Source organism: Peromyscus maniculatus, chromosome 2, assembly GCF_049852395.1.
Source record: "Peromyscus maniculatus bairdii isolate BWxNUB_F1_BW_parent chromosome 2, HU_Pman_BW_mat_3.1, whole genome shotgun sequence".
NCBI lineage: Eukaryota > Metazoa > Chordata > Mammalia > Rodentia > Cricetidae > Peromyscus > Peromyscus maniculatus.
The window spans coordinates 19832652-19850917 of NC_134853.1; the positions used below are offsets into that span (position 1 = coordinate 19832652).

At 34.0% G+C, this 18266-nt stretch overlaps 1 protein-coding gene across 7 annotated transcripts in view; it reads left to right on the forward strand.

The window, feature by feature from the left end:
- Ralyl (RALY RNA binding protein like) overlaps nucleotides 1–18266 on the forward strand; it is a 693727-nt gene that overhangs the window by 308178 nt on the left and 367283 nt on the right. The window lies entirely within an intron of this gene.

Genomic DNA, 18266 nt, shown 5'->3' on the forward strand with positions numbered 1-18266 from the left:
GGCTAAGTTTCTTGACCTTGCATATAAGGATTTTTTTCTGAAAGGATAATTCACTTTCTTTATTTACAATTTTTATTTAGACAGAAATGTTAAAAAATGGTATAAAGTAATATATTTTCCAGACTAGAAAGGATCTCTTCTCACTCTTTACTAAATGTTTAGCAGTGGTGTATACTATGCACACTCTGTGTACCCCAGTGTTCACCCTATGTTTCATGCCAGAGGAGCAATACTGAATTTTTGCTAAGTAAAGATGGTATCTTGTGAGGTGGAATAAAAATGAGAAGAAAACATTTGTGATTATTGAACAGACCAAAAAAAATTAAAAAAATAAAATATTGTGTTTTCCCATGTAAGAAATTACAATCAATCCACCAGTATTTGTCTCATTTGTATTTCTTATCCTGGACATATTCATATTTCACACTGATTATATACTTTGTTGATTATTATATACGTTCTTGATTATTCAACATCTATCTTCAGGTATAACTTCATTTTCCCACATCCTGTCTATTTTGTAACTTCTCTGTAACTATCATTAGAATCCCAGGTTTTTATGTATGCAGCTTTTGAAATAAAAACTTCAATCCCTTCCTTTGACCTATATTTCAAATGCAGTCTCATAGCTGATATCAAACTCTGTCTTTATCTTAGCCCATACTGATACCTTCTTGTGCAGTCGCCATTGTATACCAGGGGCCCAAGGAAAGGCTCTGCTAGCTGTGAGTTTTTCACTGTGGGGAAATGTTTTGTTTATAAACATGAATTATGTCACCAACCTGTTTTTAATCCTCCAAAGAATGAAATGCAGAGACATTTATACTCTTGTCATGTACCCTGTGATCTTCTATACAGTCACCTCTTCAATTCTATCCCTAGTCCTGTGCCTCATGCATTGCTCTGGTCCCACTGGCAGCCTGGACATGCCTCCTGAATGACAGGAATGCTCCTCTTTCAGAGGCTTGCTATTTATTTGTTCCCTTGATTGTTGTAAATTTAACCACCACAGAGAGGCCTTTAATGCTTGCCTTCTACAGATCCTTGAATTTTGCCCAATGCTTTTGTAACTAACCATTATCCCTATCTAGATGAGATATTTTCATTTATGATGTTGCCTCATCATGTTCACAACAATAAAGCCAAAAGAGTGTGCTAAAGAAACAAAACTGCTGAATTAAAAAGTGAGACAAGCATGAAGAGTACTGTCCTATCAAATCTGATCAATTCAAGAAAATGTTTACTGGGAGGAATAGTGGAACACAGCTGTAACTCCTGGCCTAGAGACTGAGATACAACGATGGAGGACCTGAACACATCTTGGGTTACACAGTGAGAAACAACAACAAAAATAGATACACTGGGAAGCTATGGTGCTCATTAATATGTGAGTGAAGTCTGAAGTATAGTTTTGAAAAAATAAAATGCTTTTACATAATATCTGGTATAAATCTCCAAACATATATGCAAAATTCTAGTTTTTATTTACATCTTCATTGTTCATTTTCTCTACTGTAAAGAAAGATGATATTTTTCAACAGTCTAGTCTGTTTTCCAGGTGCTCAGTTGGTTTCCTTAATATGCACATCCCCATACTTACCCTGATATTGAAGTTTTCTATTGTTCTTTAGAAAGTATTATAATAAAAAATTCTTACTTCATATCCACATTCAGGTAATTCAGGGTCACTTTATTGCCTGTATCCTCATTACTGTGAAACTAACATGACCTTGTGGAAACACATTTGGTTATTACTTTTTGTAAAAAATAATTATGAATATAAAGTCAATTTTAACTATGATTCTCTTTCAACTGAATTGTAGCAAATTCTCTGGAGTTCTGCTTTCCATCACCACTCAGCTGATCAGTATCTTTAAAACTTGGACCAAACAAAGAAAGGAATATAACTCCAAATTTAGTGTCTTAACTTAATAGAACCAAGGGATAAAAATGACAATCTAAGATTCTTGTGCATTGAGAAGCAGAGTTAAATGCCACCTCTAATGGGATTGTTTCTCTTTCTCAGTCATACCTGTGTCTCTTATTGGTGTTTCCCTGAGGATCATCTCCAAGGCAGATTAAATCAGACTTTATATCCAAATCCATGCTAAAAACTTTATTCATTTAGGTGGAACTTAGTTTATTAACTTCTTTTGCCTATGTAGAAAGACTTTCATACTAAACAGATGCTTTGCAATTTAAGTAATAATCTTGATTTTCAGATCAAGTACCTGAAATTAACCACCTTTTCTTAACCCTGACCACTAGAAATCCAGGCAAGCCGGGCGTTGGTGGCGCACGCCTTTAATCCCAGCACTCGGGAGGCAGAGCCAGGCGGATCTCTGTGAGTTCGAGGCCAGCCTGGGCTACCAAGTGAGCTCCAGGAAAGGCGCAAAGCTACACAAAGAAACCCTGTCTCGAAAAACCAAAAAAAAAAAAAAAAAAAAAAAAAAAGAAATCCAGGCAAGGCAAGACATCCAGTTGTTCCCTGCTGAAATCAGTTCCATAGTAATGTGGGATTAAAGCCCCACTTTCCAAGCTGCATACCCACCTTCATCTTTAAGTACCATGCCTATTTTTTTGTGGACATGGGTAAAACATGACTTCAAGTAAATTGATTACTTATATCTTGATTTTTTTATTTATTTTCAAATCAAATGTTCATAAAAAAAAATACCACTAGACTTGTCCCTGATGTGCAGTGAATTGACCATGAACATAATAACAGGTTCTTACAATGTAAAACACGCACTGTATATGCATTTGTCTTTCTCTTTAGAGTAGGAAATCATTATATTGGTTAAGCCTGAGTTATTAGTTCACCCACGTTTAAAATTTTTGTCTTAAATGATGAGTAATCATGAACCATCTTCTTTAGAATAATCTTTTCATCTTCTCCATTCATTTTTAAAATCTAAAATAGAATTTAGAAGTTGGTTAAAAGTTAGTAGTGCTAAGAAAATTTCAACATCCTAATGCAAGTTCTTTGCTTAAAATGAGACTTTTTAATGATTAAATGAGAAATATTATCATTGAGAATTTTGATGCTGCAAGTATAAGAATGAAATGAAAAGTTTAAGCTGGGGAGAACATGCTGAAATGTCAGTACGAGAAAAGCTCAGGGAGCATGCTGGTGGGTAGGTTAGTGTAGTTAAAAAAAGACTGTGGGCACATGATGAAAGTCGATTTTATGGAGTTGGTAGTGGAAAAAGAGGTAATCATGCTAAATGTTAAGGAAGTAGTCTGATAATCTGTTAACAAATATAAGAAAGATTCAAGAACAAGTCCCACATTTCTGAGCTGATTCTCTGTTGATGATTTTGCAAGTCAGTAAGAGAGAGGATTTTTTCAGAAGCAAAAATGTTTTGGTCTAAAACTATGAGTCCAGAACTGAGCATTTTTGTTTTGTTTTGTTTTGTTTTGTTTTGTTTTTTTTTATTAAGGATAGCTCATATGCTGAAGGATACTTGGGCATATGTATTACTAAAATCTCACAAATATAGACCCTAAAATAAGTGAGAGATTTAAACAAAGGGTGGTAATTATGAGTCATTGACACAAATTGTGTTAAACTTCTAGGAAGGAATAGTAAACCATGTGGCATCGATGGAATGCAAAGAGAGTGTTGAATGAGTTGGAGTAGGTGAAGAAAACTTCAGTTTCTTAGAAAGAAGATTTCTAATAAACACCCAGCAAAGATTGGAATGGAAAGAATTTGTCTTTTGGATTTGTATGCATGCATTTTTTGCTTTTCCCTGAATTTCCCTTGTCCTCACAGCCCACAGAGTCTGCTGTGCCGCTTTATTCCACAAACCACTGCCAGTCTCTACGCTAGTAGACTACCTTACTGCATATGCTGTTCTGTTTTCCAAGCTGGATAGCCTTTTGATCAAAACCTATGCTTATACCTACACCAATGTTTCTATCTCCCAAACTACAGCTCATGTCTTGGTCCACAGAAGGACTTTCCCTTCACTTCCCAATGCAAGGTTTCTTTGATACTTGCCTGTGTTAGGGTCCTGGAGAAGTCCCACAAAAGACCACCATCCATATATGCAATGAACAAGGGCATTTATCATTCCAGCATGCTAGGGCCTGCCATCCCACACAAAGACAAGATGGTGAAGACCCCAAGAGGGATGTGTGTGTTCCTTTTAAGCACAGCAGAAGGGGCATTCCTAGCACACTTAGGTCATTTTATATGATTGGCTCAAGCAAGAGACAATCATATTAGTATATTCTAATTGGCCAGGAATAGTCAGGGGCTGGTGAGGGTTACAGTTTTCCATTTGGGAGCAGGCCTGGACAAGTCCTAGGCTTTGTCTTTATTTGGTTATCATCTTGAGCTGTTTAAGCTTAGGTCACCAGGCCTCCTTGTCTTTGTTGTAGATTGACTGACCTTTGTTCATAGCTCTTCCTCAGAAACTGCTTGCTCAGTTCCAAAAAGCAGGGACTGAGGCCTAGTTCTTAACTGAGTTATTATGGCAGGATGCCATGATGTTTGCCTGGCCCTCTCAGCATTCATCAGGCAAGGGGATGTTCTTATACTGACTAGAAACCTAGATATCCTGGTGACTAAGAGAGTTTCCTCGCAGTCCTTATGGATTTGTATGTTTGAGAAGCAAGAGGCTTTCTAGGTCAATATTGTTTGACCACATTCTCACTGAATTGTAGAGAACATGTATTTGGCCAAGTTTCACTGTCTGTCTTCAACAAAATTCTTAGCATGATGGAAATGTTCCACAGATCAATTTCAAGTCAGGCAGGCATTGCAGAACTAGTTGGGGTGTTTTGCCTATGTGTGAATATTTTACCTCAGCAATTTCATATCAATTTCATATGTCTATTTGCACATAGAGTATTTTTCCAGTGAAAACATCTTCTACTATGAAGTTTTTATAAAATTCTGTTTTTGACATACAGAATTAAGATATAATTTATATGCTTTTCCAATTCATATAAAAAGAGACATTATTTTAAAATACATTAAATCTTGCCTTAAAACCACAGAACATGGAGTAACTGTGGTTGTTCAGAAGCTGGAGCACAAACTTAATTTTAATCTGGATTTTGCATGTAGGTCATATTCTGATCTTGGTTAGTTACTGTCTCTGGATTTTTAATTCTTACTCTATTGATTCATATTCCTAAGTCCTATTTTGGACTACATAAAAAGTTACCCTCAGTTAGTGTAATAATTCATGCATTTTGTCAAAATGAGAAACTTCAATATAATACAATGTTCTCTGATGGTTATTTTCTTTAAAAGTATATGTAAATATAGAGTAATAATTCAATTTGAGTTATGTTTTTCTTTTGAGTTTGACTTCCTTATTTATTACTAGAAAGTAATTAAAGAAAGGTAAAAATACTTAGTTGTTTAAACTATAAAGTTTTTGCTTCTATCTTTCTTTTCATTTTTTTTCTTTTAAATTTATATTAGTTTTCGTTATGCTCAGGGGATTTCTTCCAAGAGGCCAAGTTGATTTCTGAAACTACACAAATAACGCTGAATGTTCTTTGTATCATGCTTCTTCCACTTAATTCATACTTATGATAAAGCTTAAGTTATACATTAATAATAATACTAATAACCTTTCATTAAACCATGTCCCAGACCTGATAGTGAGGTAGACATTTGTATTTCCTTTAAAGCTTGTACCTTTGGTTCACAGAACACAGTACATCAGGTGACCTTTCAGTGACACTGCTCACCTCTATAGACTGTGACTCTTTCCAAACTTGTTCACCTTTCCCCAGTTGACGTGGCCCCTTTGTAACCCCAGTTCACATCGGCTTCCTGAGGAAACTTATTTATAAATATGTTTATTGTATATGTGGGTAACATAATTCAAAGTAGTCACTTTTTGGTAATGCTAGCTTCTAACCATGCATAATATCATACTTTGAATTTTACACAGAAGGAAATGGCCATAATTTAATTTCATTTCTTATTCATTAAAAAAATTTCAGCATAACTTTGCTGTCCATTAGAAATAGAATAGTCCTCTTCCTCTGGATTCCTTCGTGATCCATATTACAAAAGGAATTCTAAAAATCAGACAGTAGCTAGACAATTTATTAATTTAAAATAAAAGTCATCTCTATAAAATAAAAATCTTTCTTAGTTTGGTTATTTAACTGATTAGAGTAAAGTTTAAATTTACTAAAGTGAATTCTGACATACCTTGTTAATATTCACTAAATTTGGATCCTAACACTTTTTAATATTAGAAATGCTTATTATAATTTCAAACTAATTTTAATCAGGAGAACTTTTGTTCCCACAAATACATTCCCTTAAAGAGTAAATAAACTTCTAAACTTCTAAAATATTTTGCACTGGCTATTTATAGATCTGGAGCTGCACAAATTCTTTTTTTGTACAAAAATATCATGCAGAGGTTAGAAACTGATGTACATCGGTGCCGATTTCACGCATCTACTGATTACACTAGTTGATTACTCATGAGCTATAAATAAGCATTTGTAATGTCTGTCTTTTCAGATTATCTCACTGTTCCATTGCCTGAAGCAAAAAATTATGAGCTTTGGGAGTTAGCTTTAAATAGTAAGAAGAAACAAACATAAAAACCGAATACATTTTTTCTTTGAGTATCATTCATAAGGGAGGAAGAATCTGTCTTCAGATCTCTCTCCATCTGCATGAGTCATCGTTCTATCACTGCAATAAAATATCAAAAAAGCAACTAAAAAGGAGGAAGTATATGTTTTGACTAATAATTTTGCGGATTTTAGCTCATAGTCATGGGTAGATGATATTACTGTTTTGGACTCTACAAGACAGAAGACCATAGCTAAGAGTGTGTGATGGCAGAAAACCATTCACATCTTGCCAGCTGGAAATCAGTGACAGGGAGCCAAAAAGCGAGGGTCGGAGGATATGATACATTCTTCAAGAGCCCAACTTCAATGATTATGTTCCAGCAAAGAGATTCTGCCTTCTACAGTTTCTATCAACTGACAGTATCACAGTAACTTACAACCTTATCAATAGAAAAAACAGTGATGAGGTCAGAATGTTCATGGTCCAATCACTCCATGAAAATTCATTTCTGGATGCATATAGCCGAAAGAAGTGTTCTGTGTGGCAGTTCAGGCAAGGGATGGTGTCATTTCCATAGGCTCACATCTCCTGACCTCATCTACCGGAGTGGGGATGCATACAGCAGCTTTCATTAGGAATTCTATTACCAGAACAAGTGAAATTCTTGTTAGAGAGCTAGCTTCTCTACTACATGAAGATTAGTATTTAGTAAAGTTTTTTTTTAAACCATCAAAATGAAAACTTCAGTGTGTCAGTAACAGTAAGATACAATTGAGATGTCTGTGACATTCTGGGACCTTTCTTGCTTATACTGTTGTATGGAAATTTCACTTTCTGAAATAATCACATGGGTGCTATAGAAAATGTGTACGTACACTTACTCGGGAAACACCATTCTATGCTGCATGTGGTGGTTTGAACGAGAATGACTCCCATGGGCTCATATATTTGAATACTTGGTTTCCAGTTGGTGGAACTGGCGGGAAGGACTAGGAGTGTGTTATGGCCTTACTTGAGAAGGTGTGTCATTGTGGATGGGCTTTGAATTTTCAGAGAATCATCATCATCATCCCTAATCTCTCTCTCTCTCTCTCTCTCTCTCTCTCTCTCTCTCTCTCTCTCTCTCTCTCTCTCTCTCTGTGTGTGTGTGTGTGTGTTTGTGTGTGTGTGCATCTCTCTATTTCTCTGTCTTTTTGACTCCGTCTCTTTCTCTTTTTCTCTCTCTGTCACTGTTTCTACTTGTGGATCAAGATGCAAATTCTCCCTGTGCCTGCTCTTCCAAATTTGCTCCACCAATGTGTACTTTAATCCTCTGGAACATAAGCTCCCAATTCAATGTTTTCTCCTACAGGTTGGTTCACAGTGACTTATCACAACAATGGACAGTAACTAAGTCACTATGGGAAGTACTACATATAAGTAGCCACAAGGGTAGAAACATAACTTGAAAATGAGATTGGTAGAGGACTGATGAGAGGTTTCTCTACAGAGTAGGAGACTTGTTAAAATATTTAAAAGAATGAGGGTGAACAGAAAAGTAGTTCCAGGTGGATGAAACCTTATACTTAACAGTCTTAATCCTTCAGGGAGCACTGTGGAATAAGTCAGCTTATGTAAAAGAGGAGAGAGAGAGTAAAATTTGTGCCATGCTATGAAAAAGTTAAAATGCCTAAAATACTGAATCCTAGTGTTAAGCAATGTTTGAAATAGAAATCCTAAGTATAATGAAGATTGGTTTCAAATGACTATTTCACATCAGTTACTTGCCATTTGACTGACTATTATGTTCTTCATTTTATAGTGTATCATGTATGTATGCAAGTACACAGTTTCCTCTCACTGATAATATGCCCATTCATTTGTTCATTCATTTACCAATTACTATATTTAAATTTACACAACACATGAACATAGATAAGAACTTCTGGAATGAAAACTTAGCCTACTTTGTATCTGTTATTTTTCTGTTCCCCCTCCCCCCAGTATTGTTGGGTACTGAGCACAGAGCCTTGAGCATGCTAAGAGAGCTCTCTAACCATGAGCATATCTATCCTAAGTCCTTGGGTTTTCAAGAAAGATTTCACTATGTACTTTATGTTGCTCTGGAACTCATTTTATGGCCCAAGCTTGTCTTACATTTGATCATCTATCCTTGGTTCCCTGAGATTTAGGATTCCTGACTTGTGTCATAAAAAAGCTATAATTCTTTTCTATCAAATTGTTTCATACCATAATTCTCTTTCTTGAGTAACACAGTGACTACAACTTTTTAAAATTTCTTCTGTACTACATGTGACCACATACCTGACATGTGACATATCACATGACAATGATAACAGTTAGAGGCCTATACTATTCATTAAAGGATCTCTGCATTTTATCTCTGAGAAACCAGCAGTTTCCCCTCTAAGTCTATTAAAAAAAATAATACAACCAGGTGGTGATGTCACATGCCTTTGATCCCAGCACTTGGAAGGCAGAAGCAGGTAGATCTCTGTCAGTTCAAGGCCAGCCTGGTCTACAAAGTGAGTTTCAGAACAGCCAGGGCTGTTACACAGAGAAACCCTGTCTTGAAAAAGAAAAAAGAAAATAATACCTTTAATATTACCTAGCATTCCCAAGAGAAAAACACCCACAGTGAGAAATCATTGTTTCAAACTATATAAACTAGATACCTAAATAAACAACCTTTATTTTCAGAAATTCTCTAGTAGTTTTAGTCAATAGAACTATGTAAAAATAGTGTTTTATGTTAATTTAACAATAAGTCATGACAGTGTAAAGATGCATCATTCTACTTCTCCAAAAACTAAAACTACATCTCTGGGAAATTTCAATGTATTTATCCATAGCCTACCTTTTGCCTTTGTTATTTTCAATCTGTAAAAACAAGGACAAGAAAGAAAGAAAGAAAGAAAGAAAGAAAGAAAGAAAGAAAGAAAGAAAGAAAGAAAGAAAGAAAGAAAGAAAGAAAGAAAGAAAGAAAGAAGGAGGGGAGAGAGAGAGAGAGAGAGAGAGAGAGAGAGAGAGAGAGAGAGAGAGAGAGAGAGAGAATGGCTTGCCTATAAAATTGACACATCTGTTATAGTTACTGGTATTTTTTAATCTAACTGATTAAAAAGAGCTCTTGTTCTCATAATCTTAGCCAACAACTGCCCTTTAGAGCTATAATTTCTTGCCCATTAAAATTTTCCATTCAAACACATAAGAATATCACTTAAAGTAATGAAGAAAGAGAAATTCGTGCAAGTGTCCAGGTGAAAAGTACTGTGAGTTTTGCAATTACTCAAGACCTCAATCTCGGTATCACTTAAATGTTAAATTACAAAAAAAAAAAAAAACTATGAACTGTGATATATTTATTTGATGTCCTAGAACATTTATTCATTTCTCTCTTGCACCACCCTCTTCTATTTGAGGAAGTTTTATTCTCTAGCATATGCCTTCAGGAACAAATTTGATACAGAGTTTGAACATCTAGTAAGGATAGATTGACAGAAGGCCTAGGGTAAAAACAAATTCAGATAATCACTTTGACATAGTATTCTATTGCCAACCCTTGTGGGAATTTCTAAGTCACAAAAATCTTGGAGAAAAGATCTAAAGAACAGTGCTGGTTATAATGAACACTTTTAGCAAGACATGATTATATAACTCTATTACCATTTGGACTGATAGAAAACAAGGAAAAGATGTTAGGTTTTATCCCATGTTTGAGAGTATATTACTAGCATGCTTGCCTAGGGTGATGGGCTACAAAGCCTTTCAAGATATAAATGAAAAGTCTACCCTCCAGGTAATTTGAACTCTCCTGGCAATAAGCATATAAATATTCTTTCATTTGTACATCTTCATATATACCTTAGTCTTTGAAGCTTTCAATAAATCATTCTAAACTTTTCTGTCACTAAAGAATTATCTAATGAAGTTTTGTATTTTATACATGCATTTTCCAACATATACGATATTATAGAGACATTCCAAGTGATAATGAATTTCAGGATTCCATACATGGATAATACCTTTTCTTTGAAAGAAAATCTATGCACACAGTGTGGAAGGGCTTGAATAGCATAGAAGTAAGAAGTATAAGAAATTCATCATGAGGGAGTCTTTAGGACAAATGATTCTTCTCAGTGGTTTTATACAAAATGTCACAGTTCCATATTAGTAGCTTGTGATAATATTTCATTTGTGTGTAAAAATCCCTCATTCATTTTCTCAAATAGTTTATGATGTACCTTGCCACATTTTAAAAAGTTATCTTCCTGTCTTTCTTTATTGCAACTAGATATAGTTAATCCCATTTGTCAGATAAGGAAATCTAAACATATACTAAAGTTAAAGCGAACTTTTTTTTCAGCGAGACAAACATTTCAGAACTTCTTACTAACATTTTTAAAATTACTGTAACTAATTCTCAATTGTACTATCCAAAGAATACTCACAATATCTGGTAATTATTTAAGAATTGTTCATCCTCATCCTTTACTGCTGTCAGTTCATAAGTGTTCAAATAGCAGTGCTCTGCAGACCATAAAACACAACACATTTCAAGTTTCCAGCAATTAACCAGAGCTACTTAAAATGTTATAAACAAATGCTAATTAGCAAACTTCTAAGACAGAATGAGTTACAGAACTGGAATTCTGTCAGGCAGCAAAATGCATGGTCCTTCCTATGATAGAAAGCCTTGGGGATTTTCTTTATGCCTCTAAAATTGGTTATTGACTCCATCAGTGAACCTAAATGAGGAAACACAGTGGCAGAGAGTGCTAAGATTGTCACTGCAAACTCATAAGCACTAGTTAAAAGACTTACTAGTTTTAGTTACTTGTGATTAATCTCTAGAAGAAGTTAGACATAATGGTAAGTAAATACAAAACCACAAGCTGTCTGTCCTTCCACCCTGAGGATGGAAGTGTGTGAAGGTCATTTGTGAGCCACATCACATTGCTGTCCTGGTATGAGTAGTTATCCTTCCAAAAAGTATGTGGGAAAATGATGTTACAAGCTGTGCAACCATAAGCTCCTCAGGGTTTTAGAAACACCTTGTCCCACAATTATGAAATAAAGTGAGACATGAAGCAGAATCATGATGACTATTCTTGGAGATATTTTCATTCTAGAATAAAATATGTATGTAAATGAAGATGACAAATGTATAATAAATATGTAACATATGCTTTATAAAATATATTACAGAGTGATGACTTAAAAGGACAAAGAATTGTGACTATATTTAAGAAAATCTTATTGAGGCAATTGTGTAATAAATATCTTATCAAACAACGTATAAAAGATGTAGAAAAGTTCAAGATAATTTATTATTTTATGTAGTGCACAATCTCAATATAATGTCAAGCACTATGAGAATTCAAAAAAAACACTATTCTATATATGGTCAGACCACTTAGAAAATACAATTATAAATTGAGCTATTTCTTAATCTGTAATAGGTGGCAGAAATAAGAATATTCATCTTTAAGAAATGTCTTAGATACTGCAATCTTGAGTGCCAGAGCGCAGAAATTAAAATTATAGTTTGCAATGTTTGTCAGAGATGGAAGATTACAGTGGGAACTCTGGATTCTGTTAGAATCCCAGCTTTCTTAGTACTAACTCTGCCACCATTGGTAAGGTACTAAATGCCTGCATATTTTACCCTTGCTTTGAAATAGAGATGCTCAGAGCAGAGGTAATACCATGGTTGTGATGAGGATTCAATTATCAACTTCTGAAAAATAGAAGACATTTCAATGAAAATATACAATGCCATGAAACCCAAACAGACAAAGAACTAGACATCAAACTGTTACTTCTTTTTATGAATTGTATTTTGAGTTCAATAAATATATCTTTATATTTTTAAGCACAAGGGTTAAAGTGTTTTCTCAAAAGAACCCAAGGCACACCAGAAGGGAAGGATGTGTCTTCTATAAGAAAGAGTGGCCAACGCCCAGTTTTTTAAGACATCTGAAACCTTGCTGAAGAAATGAATTAAAAACACTTGTATCTTGGTACTAGAATTTCAGCATCTCACAGTTATTGAGAATGGAAGTAAATTTATTCTGTTTGGACTCTTATTACCTCTTTGGTGAGCAGTGTATTGGTCTAGGTAATCTGTCAGTTCCCAGAGGCCATGTATCCACACAGCTAGAACACTCCATGACCATAAACATACCTATCTTGATTAATTCTAAAAGATTTTTAGATGTGTTTACAGTTTACATGTAGTTTTTAAGATCTTTGGAGTTGACTTTGGTGTGGTGCATAGAATTCAAAATGATTCCTTTTCTATCTGAGTGTCAGTTAACTACATAATAGTTTTTTGAGAAACCGCTGTTTTTTTTCCTTTTGAGACATCATATTTGTAATAATAAAATAAACCAATTTACTTATCGAATATATCAAGTTAAGAAAGAGGAATAGAGTGGATTATGTATACATGTACATATATACATATATATTAAAAATTCAGACATAATTGTAAATATGCTACAGTATTATGTAAGAAATATAGATATTATACTAAATGTTAGCATATTCTATGTATCATTTTCTACTTGTTCATTACTACTGTATTCACTTCCTTTTTTCTAAAGTCACTCATAAATATTAACCATTTTTTGTAATATTTTGGTGTACTGTGTGTCTACAACAATGTGTGTTGCAAACCTTTAGTTTTGCTTCTTATTGTGCTTCCAGAATACTGTTGCATAATAGAAATGGTGATTTTTTTTGTTCACTAAATAAGAAAGATGTCAGAATTGTGTCATATAATTGATCATAATAATTTCCATATATGGAATTCTATGTCAAATTTAAGAAATCCTATTATATACATAATGGTTTAGTATCCGTAAACAAGGACTTTTACTACTTCCCTGCCATCATTTCTCAGCATGTAAGGATAAAATCAATATAACTTTGAATTATATTATGTGAGAATGATTGATTTTGAAAATCACTTTGAGTTGGTGACTTCAGTTTCATTAAAAGTAGTCATTAACTGAATTTTATTTGGAGATGAAGATAAAATTTCCATCACTTTTTGAAATGGCCTAAAGCATACTTCTGCCATTGTCTTTTGTGTATTTACATGAAGCATGTATTCTTCATTGAGGACTATAAATCAAAATGTCAATCAACTCAGAAAAAAATATTGACAATGCTCTATATCTTGAAGTAACAAATACTCAGCAAATGTGTAATTCCTTAAATAAAAACAAGTAACCATATCCATACCATTAGCATGCAATTTCATGTTTAGTGAATGACAAAATAATATGGATAACAAATTTATTAGTTATTTATAATCGGCAAAGTTTTAACTTTAATACTTATTTGTATAAGTTTAAGACCAACAAAATTTCTCAGGTGAAAAAACATTAAAGAAACCATGATCTAGCATATAGCATGAAATAAACTATTCATCTAAAAGCATACTTAAGTCTAGATTTAAATGATTCTGTATTAAAAATTATGGGACATTATTTCTATTTTACAAGAGAAAAGGCTGCACTGAGCAAAACTGCTCCTAAATTTTTGTTTTATTGTTAATTCTGTCTTGTCCATCCATCTCTTCTTTCAGCTTCCCTCTCCTGTACTTCCCACTCTGTTCCCTCTTCTTTGTTCTCTCAATCTTCTTTCTGGTCTACCCTCCCACCTGTTCCCATTTCTTCTTCTCCTTTCTACCTACCTCTCAATCCTTTATGAATAGTACGATTTCCTGGAGTACACCATCATTTCTTTTTTTAGACATCAGGTGACTCCAAGCCCACTTTAGCTATCTGAAGCACACACACACAAAAAAGACTGCTACTTCCAAATTAGTATGAAACATTGAACATAATAAAAATAATTCAATGAAGAAGTAAACACCAAGTTAAATTAGTTAAAAATTTTCCTAATAGAACTTAAAAACACAATTGTTAACACACTATAAACAAGTGTTGTGTATATGAACAATGCTATGTGTTCAGTATTAGAGATTTCATTGATTAATTGTAACATTACATTAAAAGACTTGCAGAGAAAATTCTTACCCCAATAGATGATAAAAGATGCTTCATAAAATATTTAACACACATTTACCTTAATGCACTATTCTCTTCCTAACCCCCAATCTCTCTCCCAAACACAAATCATACTTACACTGATACAACACTAAAGCTAGAACCCTAACACACTAAGAAAAGAAGCATAAGGGCAAAGTCAGAACAATTGCTGATTACTAATACTTCTAACGTTTAAATTTCTTTAGAGATATCAGTGATAATATAACAAAAACCATAATTAAAAATTAGCTAAATGTTATCTGAATATATAATTATGTTGTTTGCTATCAAGGAAATCAATAAGACTATTTAAAAGATGATAAATATTAATATAAGTAATTTCTCTAAGAAAAGCCAACAGCAGTTTTGAATCAAACAAAACTGAGTATAAGATAAATATAGCACTGGAGAGATGATGAAGCAGTTAAGGAGCACATATTACTCTTTCAGAGTGTGTTTCCCGCCACAGATGTCAGGGGGCTAAACACCACCTGTAACTCTAACACCATGGTTATTTGATGACTCTCTCCTCTGCAGGCACCCACACTCACATGCGAGTATCGCCTAGTTTCTTACAAACACATGCATATGTTTATTTATTACTTTAAAATAGAATATATCAAAAGGCCATATTTATGCTCACAAAATGAAAACAGTGCACCAGAATAGATATGTCAAAAGAAATATCATTTACATATCTCTATGGGAATTCCAAATGAAGCACATGCGTCTAAAGGTCTGTTAGATCCAAATCTACCATCCAGAAATGAATGGACAGGTGCAATGTTTGTCTTCCTAAACCTGGGCTTCTTAGAATGATTGCTTACAGCTTCATCCATTCCCTTATATAAGTTTCATAACCTCATTGTTCTTAACAGCTGAACAATATTCCTCTGGGTTAATACACCATATTTTTCTTATCCATTAATCAGCTGATGAAATTCTAGGCTGCTTCCATTGACTAACTATTGCTAATAAAGAAACAATGAACACGGATATGCAGGCATGTCTAAAGTAGGGCGTAGAGTCCTTTGAGTGTAGATGATGGGTGATGGTGCTCTGCATGCTGTGAATGTGTTGTTCCCATTGGTTGATAAATAAAATGCTGATTGGCCAGTAGCCAGGCAGGAAGTCAGAAGTGACCTTGCTATTTCAGGTGGTAGATATTTTTCTAACTTTTGGATAAACTTACAAACTTATTTCTGAAGTGGCTACCCTAGCTTTCACTCCTATCAGCAGCAAATCAGTGTACTTTGGTCATCATTTGCTGTTGTGAGCTTGGTCATTATAAACTTGGCTATGAGGAAATCATAAAGTAGTTATAATTGGCATTTTCCTGATAGATAAATATGTTTAACATTAAAAAAAATTGTTTCTCAGCTGCTTGTATTTCATCTTTTGGGAACCCCCTGTTCAGTTGTATGCCTTGTTTCTTGAGGTTGGGTTGTTTGTTTTATTGCTATTTAGTTGAGTTGTTTGTATATGTGACATATTTACTCTCTCTCTCTCTCTCTCTGACATTAAGCTGATAAAGATATTTCCCCCACACTCTTTATTTTGTCTCTTTGACCAAATGATAATATCCTTTGTTGTATAGAAGCTTTTTAGCTGTTGTGGGTGGGCCTATCCCACAGAAGGTGGTGCCACCTATGGATGGGTCATCCTGGATATTTTAAGAAAGTAGTTTGAGTAAGCTCTGATGAACAAGCAGCATTCCTCTGTGGCTTCTGCATTAGTCCTACCTACATGATCCTTCACTGCTTTGATTATCTGTCCTGACTTCTCCCAGTGACAGACCATTACCTCAAAGTGTAAGATAATAAACCAGGCCTTCCTCAGATTGCTTTTAGTCATGGTGTTTTATCATAGCAATAGAAACACTAACTAAGACACAGAGATTCTCTATTTAGTTTATATCTGGATAAACTGTCTATTGCATAATGAAATCACTTAGCACTGCATATTTAAGGTCAGTCTGTGATATATATATATATATATATATATATATATATATATATATATATATATATATATATATATATAAAACAGTGTACCTTTTATAGAATGGGGTACCCTTGTATGTGTTGCATATCTGTTAAGAATTGTAATATCCCATTGGTAAGTTTTTCCTTGAATGTATATGCAGTTTCTCTCATTACTTCTGACTAATTCAGGTTTAAGATCTATTTTGTCAGATGTTAGAATAGCTATATCTGCTAAGTTATTAGTTATATTTGCTTGGAATACTGTTTTCAATTCTGTTATCTTAAGATAGAGTCTATATTTGATGGTGAGATATATGTTTTGGAGTCAAGGAAAATCTGGGTCATGTTTTCTAGTGTAATGTCTGTGTCTTTTTATTTGGGAATTGAGACTCTTAATATTCAGAGGTGTTATAGAGAGGCATGCATCAATTCTTGTCATTTTGTTGCTGAGGTGGTGTTTTCTTGGATCTCTTTTGGTTCCATGTCCAACAAATATTGTTGTTTTACTATTGCCCCTTGGCTATGTTTATACTTTTATTTAGATTTATGGATTCCATTTATTATTTTGGCCAAAGACACCTTTATAGTCATTGATTCCTTTAATCTGGTGTAGTCATGGGAAGTTATATTTTCACTCAATTTTAATAGATTTTCCTGGTATAATATTCTGGGATAATCATTGTCGATCTTTCAGAACATGGAGTATATCTTTCTAGGCCTTCTGGCTTTAAAGTTTTTCATGGACTGATCAGGGATTATTCTGATAGGCCTAGTTTTATAAGTGATTAGACTTTAATTTTGTAAATTATCAATAACATGCTTTTATTCTGTGTTTTAAATGTTTTAGCTATAATTCGTCATAAAAATTTCTTCTATGGTTTTATCTATTTGGAGCTTTGTCAGCCTCTTGTGACTGGACAGGCATCTCTTTCTCTAGGTTTGGGTAATTTTCTTCCATGATTTTGCTGAAGATATTTTTTTTGCCTTTAGTATGGTATTCTTCTTCTATGTCCAGAATTTGGAGGTTAGATATTTTCATAGTCTCTCCCAGGTTCTGGTTTTTTGTTGTTGTTGTTGTTGTTTTTATTTTTCATTTGACCTTTAATTTAATTTCTTATTTACCTTTAATAACGTGATCCAATTTCTTTACTTTGTTTTCCATCTCCAGCTCTCTGTTTTTGACATGATGTTGGTGAGACTTTCCACTGAGATGTTCTTGCATAATTTCAGTTTGAGCTTTCTTAAAAAAATTAAACAGAATTTTAAGATTTGATATTGACTTCCTTACTTAAATCATGTCTTTATTGTAATTTTTTCCCCCACCGTAATGTTTTTATTGATTATTTGGGAATTTAACATTCCCTGATTGATCATACTCACTTCCCTGTCCTCCCAGGTCTACCCAGGTCTCTCATGTTGTTCTTCCTCCTTGCCCTTTGCCTCCAACATTTCAATATTCCCATAGAATCTTTCAGGTAATGCAGGAGTCACAAAAAGGTAACATACCATTTTTCAAGTGAATGATTATAGGTAAAAGCATGTCCCAGGCAGGGGGAAGGAAATCAAACTAACCCATGACTATGTAAACATTTTGAATTAACACTCTGTAATCAGGAATCAAAATTTCTAAATTTTCTTTAGATCACAGAGTTG